The sequence below is a fragment of the Condylura cristata genome, unplaced genomic scaffold (genome assembly GCF_000260355.1).
Source record: "Condylura cristata isolate star-nosed mole 26May11 unplaced genomic scaffold, ConCri1.0 scaffold00001, whole genome shotgun sequence".
Classification (NCBI taxonomy): domain Eukaryota; kingdom Metazoa; phylum Chordata; class Mammalia; order Eulipotyphla; family Talpidae; genus Condylura; species Condylura cristata.
This window is the reverse complement of record NW_004567102.1, coordinates 87,863,657-87,872,104: the sequence shown is the minus strand read 5'-3', so window position 1 is coordinate 87,872,104 and position 8,448 is coordinate 87,863,657. Positions and strand designations below refer to the sequence as shown.

Genomic DNA, 8,448 nt, shown 5'->3' with positions numbered 1-8,448 from the left:
AAGGTGTTGCGAGTGCAGCTTTTTTCTTGAAGTCAGACCTCAGCTGTGGCGATGTCTTCATGTCCCCTCCCAGACACTGAAGGGAGGCGCAGGGAGAAGGTGTGCGTGCGTCGATGATGCCTTTTTCGTGTGAGTGCTGATTGTGGATAGCTCTGGGGGATCCTCAAGGGACGGGAGATTTCACAGTGGGCCCGCCTCTGTGTTTTCGCCCTCAGGTCCGTGCTCCGACATCCCCACAGCAGCCTGGAACAGCAGCCTGGTGCTGCCTGGGCCTTATGCCTTGTGGTGAGGCACTGAGGGTCTTGATTTCGATGACTGCTCTAATGGTCACGTTAATCCCTTCTGCCCCACCTCCCTGTGTGAGTCAGGTTTTAATCTCCTGATGTTGCCTTCAGGTTTTCTGTTCTTTTCCTCCATCATTTATACACATGTTCAATCGCACGCAACATTCACAGGACCGGAGGAGAAGAGGGGAGAAGATTTGCTATCATGATTCTCGTGCAGGACGGTATCTAGGGATGTGGCTTTTGGGGTTAGTGGGCTTGGACGCGGGGTCCTGTGTTGTAGACCAGCTCCACCTTTTGAGGTGTCTGGAGGCAGCACAGGCAGGGCCCTAAGGTGGGGAGGCGTCTGCGAGCGGAGATTCCGACAGGGGAGAGGGGAGCGGGCGCGAGGAAGACTCGGAGTCAGGGCTGGGTGCAAGTCTTCCTGCCCTTCCCTCAGCAGGTCTTTGTTTATACTGTGTAACAAGTAGCTAATTGTAATAATGCATAGGGTGAGTTAATGAGATATCTCCATAAAACATTCTCGAGGACAAGGGGAAAAAGCATTCTTCTCTTAACAATTTATGGCATGCTAAATTATACATTTTTCTTATAGTTATCATGTGTACAGCTGTGTAGTTATCACTCAAAGGAAGAGATGTCTAGGAAAGGGTGAGCTTGCTAGCAAAAGGTTGTTAGGGGTCTTGGGGTCGTAATAAATTGTGTTAGCACTGTTATCAGCGATTGTCTAAAGAAAAGCGAGTGGCTAATTTAAGGCCAGCAGAGAGTAGTTAGTGCTTGTTTTAAAAGGAGTAAATTAAGAGAAAGTTGTACAGTTGTGTATCAAACAACACCTGTGTAGTCAAGGTTAAAATTTGTCCATGAGTCCTTATGCCCTGGGAGTCTTATCTGTGGTTTGCTTTTTATTTTAAAGAAACCAGGGAAGCTTCCCTGGGGTGTTTATGCCCTGGGGTCTTATCTCTCCAGGGCTTGCCTTTCTCACCCTGGGGCAGCTTGCTTGAACCTGGCAGCCGCCTTATGAGGCTAAGACAATCCAGTTGTAAACTGAATGTTGCTCAGAATATTTTTATATTATGATTATACAAAAGAGGGAGGTCATAACACAAGTTAGCAGTGGAAATTATGATTTTTCAGAGCTTATCCCGATTCACCCGGAATCTGTCAGATGACGGACGTTGCATAGCTTGTGTCAGTCCTGGGTTCACTCCAGGAAAGGCGTCCTTTCAGCTGCACACAGCGAGTTCCCCAGGCGAGTTTCTCCACGAGACAGAGACTCGGTGCTATTTAAAGAGCAGGTTTATTAGGGAACAGGACAGGGGAGCAAAGGACTCTTGCATACGCACAAGCGGGCAGGGAGCGCTGCCCGGAAGGGACAGGTTTGCTGAGAGAGGCCTGCATGTTGCAGGGGGCAGCCTGAGGAGAGCGGCCTCCGCTGAGGGAGGCCAGTGCAGAGAGGCCCGGCAGGTGCAGGTCACCGGCTGAGGGAGGCCAGTGCAGAGAGGCCCGGCAGGTGCAGGTCACCGGCTGAGGGAGGCCAGTGCAGAGAGGCCCGGCAGGTGCAGGTCACCGGCAGGCAGGAGGCTGCCGCCCTGGGAGGGAGAGAGCGGGCGGGAAGGAGCCCAGCCCAGGCACCGGTGGGCGGAAGGCTGCCCCGGGCAGGGCAGAGACTGCCTGGCACAGCCTATTTTGTTTGCTGTTGACTTTGAATAGAATCTGAACGGGACAGGAGACCCCACAGTGGGCTCCATCTCCACAGCTTTATCCCGCACCGGTTGGGTCTGTGGTAGACGCAGCCCGCGGCGTCTGCTGCTCTTGGGTCTTGTGCTTTGTGATTCGGGCCTCGGCCCTGAGGATCTTGGCTGTGTTCATCCCTTCTACCCCAGACTCCCTGTGGGAGTCAATCTTGGATGCCTCTTTTTCTGTCCCTTTCTCCATCATCATCTAGGACTTTGAGGACCGTCAGCTGCACTGGTAAGAATTTAAGAGAATTTTACTTCTCAGAATCATGGTCACATATTACGACCTTGGGATCAGAACTATTTTAAATTTAGAAATGTTTTCACTTTAGAAGATTTTGCCATTCATGCATTCTTAACTGACATTTCTCTAGGGTTGTCTGCAACGTTTTTCAAGTGGTAATTTTGCAGTGAAAAGTGTGAATCGTTGAATAAACACATACAAGAAATAATGGCACGGACAGGCCTGTCTGCCTCAGCCATTGATTCAACTTAGTATCCGACTTGGAGACAGAGAAACGTGTGTGTTATAAGAGCCTTTTGGATTTTGGAATGTCATTTAAATTCTTATTACCTCTACATTGGCAGAGATCAGGTCTGGTTTCTACGTTTACCTTGGGTAATAAGACACAATTTAAAAAATACATCGTAAATGCAGTAATAACTGTATCGATAGCAAACACTATTCCTTGCTGTGCCTGCCGGGCTCAGGCCTACATCTCCGAGTTACAGCGCCCTGCCTTGGCGTGTGCACCTGATGGTGTGTGTGCAAGCATGCACATGTGTTTATGTGCACGTAACATACTTGTTGTTAACCAGCAAGTGGCTTTGAAGGAGGCAGAATGCCCCCTCCAGGGTCCGCCTGTGGTTGTCGTATGGACAGGTAGCAACTGACCTTCTCAGCGGAGATGTGACCTGCTTTTGCTTTTTGTGGAAGAATATTGATTTTCTTTCTCCTGTGCAACTTGGCACATCATCTAGAGGCTTTGTTCATACCTTATTAAGAGAAAACAAACTTGTTATTGAACATGATAACAGACTCATTAACTTCTTAGATTTTACTTGTTTAACTATGTGTAACCGAATTTCACAACTGGTAGTGTTACCTTAGCCAAGTCTACAAGTGCGAGGAATTCTCACACTTATTTATGTCCAAACTGATCAGACGACACCCTGGATCTCTCAAGCACGAGGTGAGTGTAAGGCTTCAGCATAAAGTCCAGGGGCTTCTGGGCCGCGGCCTACGTAGCGGATCACAGCTGTCTGTGCTGTGACGGAGAGAGAGTCACGACTAGTGTCAGCGTTGAGAGGGAAACTTCTGAGTGTGGAATTTAAACTATCAGTTGCTTCTTGGAAAGGATCTGCAGCTACCGGGTGAGGCTGGCAGGCCGGGGCCGGGGGAGGACGGCAGTCGGCGCTGACCTGACCCAGCCCGGGCCTGAATTCTGCGTGGTGGTTGTCATGGCGACTTGGCGATGGCGAGGATGCAGATTCAGAGGCCGCCTGCCAGGATGTGTCCTCGTTCATCTCATTCAAGAGTGTGACAGGCTTGTTAAGCGCCATCAGTGTAAATAGCCGTGTGTCTTTATAGCAGAGGCACCCCGAAATGCGCTGCTTTGTTCTCACAGGGAAGCTGCCTCAGCGCGTCGAGGCTGGGAGCGGACTTCACAGCCTGAGCCTGCACCGCCTGGCCTGCTGCAGCCTCCCGCCCCCAGCCCACGTGGGAAGGCCACCTTCTCCCTGGCGATTGGAGCCCCTCACGCTTCTCATCTAGGGGTGACTGCCGCCCCCACTTAGCTCTCCTGGGCTTCCACCACCTGTCACCAGAGCCCACGTTAGATTCCTGCAGCGGCGCCCCCGGCGGTGACACTGTCCCCTCAGTTTGCCCCTGGCCCATGCAAACGGCCGCCAGAGAGTCTCTTGGTAGGAGCCTCAGAGACCCTGGGTCTCCCGCGTGAGGCCGCAGGGCTGATTCTGCAGAGCAAGGGCCGCTTCCTTCTGAGGGGCCAGCGCGTGTGTGTTTGCCGTCCACGTGGTGTTTTGCGCTCTGTGGAGACACCGCATTCTCTTAGGAAAACATGATAGTTAAGCATGATCTGTGCGAATGGCTAACCTTAGGAGCTCAATAGAAGCTTCCAGAAGGTTCACAGACACAAGAAGTAGCCCTCTCCGTTCCTTTGTTCGGATTCACAGCAGATTGCGTTTGAGCTGTTTTCGTGGAAATGTGGAGCATGCCGATTTGTGTTTGGAGCTGAAGGATTAGCTTCCGGTGGCGAAGCCTCTTCATACAGTTCTGTTCTTGGGGTTAACCTAATGCTCAGATTTTGCTGGTTGGGTTATTGCTCTTGTTTGTACCGTCCCTGCTGCCTCTGAGACTCGTGGGGAGCCCCCAGCCAGTGGTGACTGGAGTGGGGGGACCTGGCCTGGCCCTCCAACTTCTTTTTTGAGGGGACTGACTGGGCAGCGGCCGGCTTGGCCTCGGTGCTGGGGATGAAAGGGCACAAGTAAGTCCTGATGGAGTGTGGGAACTCGGCGTGGACAGAAGGGCAGGGCCGGAGCTCCGTCCCCAGGAAGAGTGAACACGTGAGTCCACTTCTGTCAGCCTGAGGACCCGTCTGCGCTGGGCACTAGCGAGGAGGAAGCTGGTGTTTAACGCGGTCACGTCAGAAAGCCAAGCACATTTTTAAGGTCCCTGCCAGGGACCTTCATTCAGCCTATTACAGTGCCCACTGCCGCTTGTAAACGCAAAGCAGACGGTGCTGTCTTCACTCTCATCCCGTCGCCGCCCGAGGCTGCCTGGAGCCGGCCGCAGCCTCGCCCACAGCCAGCACCATGGCAGCCCTGCCTCCTTGGGCTCCTTCGATGTGGCGGGGCTTGGGATTATTTTTGCTCTGGTCTCTCAGCTTTGTTGGCAGCTGAGTTACCAGAGAGCTGCTGTTTGTGAGAGGTGGCTGAGCCGCAGTTAGGGGTCCCTGTTGCCTCCTGGGAAATGCAAGACGCCCCTGTTGACGTCACCCAGGGGACTGTTTCTCCCATCACTCCCAGAAACAGAGCCGTCCCCACGCGCCTGGCCGGGCCGGCGCTGTCCTGGTGGCCTTGTGGAGTTTCCCAGGCCCTGTGGGGTGGGCTGGGTGCCAGGGGACTGCGCCCTGCCGAGTGTCACTTCCTCACCGAGCCGGTGGATGCTGGGCTTTTCCAGCTTTCTCCTCCTTAAGTTTTAATCTGAACAACCCAGGGTAACAAAATAGAGAAAGTCGCACAATTCATAGGCAGTTATGCCCCCCAAGAAGTGTGCAGCTGTTGGGGAGATGACAGCCTGGTGTAAGGAAAGTGGGATTCCCACTTTAAACATTATTTAAATGTTTAAAATTGGTGGGTTGGTTTTGCCTGACTGTGTGCTTCCAACAGCGACGGGCCCTAACACAGAGGCCTCGAAAACCCGACCCCACTGACCGATGGAGCAAGGAGCGACCTGCACACAGCAGTCACCCCGCTGCGGACAGAGGTGCTGCGGGGCCCTGGGCCCAGCTCTCGTGAGTGTGCTTCCTGCGAAGAAGGCCCGTCCCGCCCTGTGTCCTCGGTGATCTCTCCGGGGAGCCGGACAGCAGGGCTGCTTCTAGCCCAGCATTATAATAATGATGGTGTTTCCCTCTGACAGAGGCTTGCTCACAGCTCCTTTGTGAGAGGCCTGGGCTCCCGCACTTGGGGTCCCCAGCCGGAGGCAGGTGGTCTGTGCACGCAGCTCCTAGCTCACCTGCCCATCTTCTGTTTTCTGGGGTGCAGGGAAGTGACGCAATCACGGTGCCTGGGCTCCATTCTGCCCTCCCCAGCCGGGCAGGCCCTGGTGACCAGGACTCTGGTGTCCTCTGCCAGCACCTGTGACCCGGCACAGCCCCCACTGTCAGGGAGCACGCTGGTGAGGTCCCAGGCCCTCCGCCACCCTGCCAGCTGTCACCTTTCCTAAAAAATGCTGGAAAAGCACTGAAGTGCTCTCATGAGACGGACACACTAACGTACAGTTGGTCGTTTGTAGTTTAGTTGTGTCACGCCATGTAAATGACTGGGTTTTTTTTTTTTTTTTTCTTTTAAAGCTGTAACTTCTTATTCTTCTATCTGTAAACATCCCTTCCCCAAAAAAAAGATCTGGGCTTTTATCTAATGGTGTTTTATCTGGTGTTAAAGCAATGTGTGATTTGTTAGCAGAATATCTACCAGTGGCTTTCTGCAAGCTAAGAAAAAATACAAGTGCGATCTATCTATTTATCTGTGTATGAAATGCCTTCTCACTGGTCCCGCCAGCTCAGCTCTTTGGGAGGAATTACTTTGTGTTTCGAGCGAGGATTTTTTTCAGGTCTGCAAAACGCAGGACCAGCCGCGTCCTCCAAACTTTTTGTTTTGGCAAGAAACGCTTCACATTTTTTCTCCAACCCTCCTCGACTGAGTTTTCATGGATTTGTAGTGCATAAGATCAGGGGGAACAGGCAGCATTCCAGGTGGAAAAAGAAGAGAAACGGTCCTGCGTGACCTCCCCGCTGTCCCCGGGCTGGTGGGCAGCCTTGCAGGGGCCCCGAGCTGCACCCCAAGGACCCGCCACCCGCTCTGTTGCTCCAGGCTGCAGCCGCCGGCACAGCTGGCGGTTACTCCCCGCCGCCCCCAGGCTGGCAGGCAGCTCGCAGTTAGGAGCCTGCGTTCCCGGCACTGCCTTTGGGACGCGCCCCACCCCAGATGGCATGAAGGGACGCACTTTACCTGAGACGGGGCAGGATTTTCAGAGGTGACAAACAGTCTCCAGCTGTCAGCACCCCCACCTGACGGCTTGTCAAAAACGCAAAGTCTTGGCCCCACCTGGGACTGCTGAAGATCTTGGGGTGCCCCCCACCCATGCCCCTGCCCCTCTGCAGCCCACAGGTGATTCGCAGGTGCTCCCCGCGCTCCCTGGGCTCGGAGCCCGCGGGTGCTGCTCCCTGACCCTGACGCAGGCCGGGGCTGGGGAGCCTGCGAGCAGGGAAGGGGCGTGTGAAGGGCAGCACTGGCCGTGTGTGCAGGCCACCGGAGCACTTGTCGGCTTCCCTCTTGGCTTTGTTCCTAAAGGAAAGATACCTGATGCTTGGCAGTGCCAAGCACTATTAGGGCACAGATACAAATACGACAACCCACGGATATCCCGGGGTCTCCAGCAGGGGTGGACAATCTGTGGTTTGCTGGCAAAGTCCATTCGCCATATGTTTGCCTCCATCAGGCTTCATCAGGATGCGGCCACCGTGCTAATGCTGAGCATATTGCCCTTGACCGCTCCAGCCTACAACGCGGAGCTTAAAAAGTGGGATGAGAGCAGGTCCCCGACCCCAGGGGCTTACCTGTGCTCCGCCACCCCCACCCACCGCGCCCCCAGCCCGGCCTCCCACTCTGCAGGTTAGAGCCCAGACTCAAGCAGTAACCCTCTGTACTCCGGCACCTCTAGCCCCCCACAGCCCTGGTTGCCCCCCCATCCAGGGCAGCACCAGGTCCCAGGAGTCCTGAGGGGCAAGTGTGCGAGCCTGCTCTGGAAGGAGCCCCCCACTCCCTCGTGGGCTGCACCCCAGCAATAGCGTTCTCATCTACCTGTCCCCTTGCACGGGGCTGAGGGGGGCTGTCTGTGTGTCCTGCAGAAGGGGGGCCTGCCCGCGTGCCCTGCGGGGCTGGGGGGCCTGTCCGTGTGCCCTGGCCTGCCCGTCTACCCTGCAGGGTCCACAGCTGGTCTTGGCCGGGTCTCGCCGTGGCGTCCACGGAGGTGGCCGCAGTGTCTCCCGCCAGGGACGTCTGCATGGAGCAGGCAATGTGGCCTCCCGAGGCCACTGGCGACGGTGGGAGACTGGCAGGAAGCAGAGCAGTTACCGGAATGGGGGGGCCTCCCAGAGCGGACTGGCCACATAGGCCTTGGTGTGTGAGAAGTTCTGCTCTAGAACACTCCAGCTGTCGGGTGTGGGGGCGGACGGCAGAGGCTCCCGGGAGCTCTGGGCGGCTGAAGACAGGCAGACGAGGGCACGGCCGGCGTGGGCCGGGAGTGTGCCTGGGCCACCTCTGCAGGCCGCGTCTGGGGACAGACAGGGCCCCGGCCAGGGCCTGCGCCGCTCTGACAGGCCGCGGCCGTCACCCTGGAGAGCAGGCCCCGCTGCTCCCTGGCTTCGCGGCAGACTGCGGCGCCGGCGCGTCGCTGCATGCTCAGGCCTCCTCCCTGGTCCGCGAGGTGCCTGCAGGCTGTCTCGCGCCCGCGTGCGCTGTGCTCCGGGCTCCCGGCTGACCAGGGCACGCTCCGGGCGAGGCCGGACGGAAGGACGGGGGGCAGAGGGGGTGGAGCAGCCGCGGGCGCTGCCCGTGGTTTCCCGCGAGGCTTGACCCTGATGAGTGTCCGGCTCGCCCCAGTGACGGATCCTCCCCTGCCGGGATCG

The 8,448-nt window shown here is 56.1% G+C and overlaps 1 protein-coding gene across 1 annotated transcript in view; it reads left to right on the top strand.

Moving 5' to 3' along the window:
* Positions 1 to 8,448, top strand: part of PARK2 (parkin RBR E3 ubiquitin protein ligase) — a 945,331-nt gene that overhangs the window by 510,488 nt on the left and 426,395 nt on the right. The window lies entirely within an intron of this gene.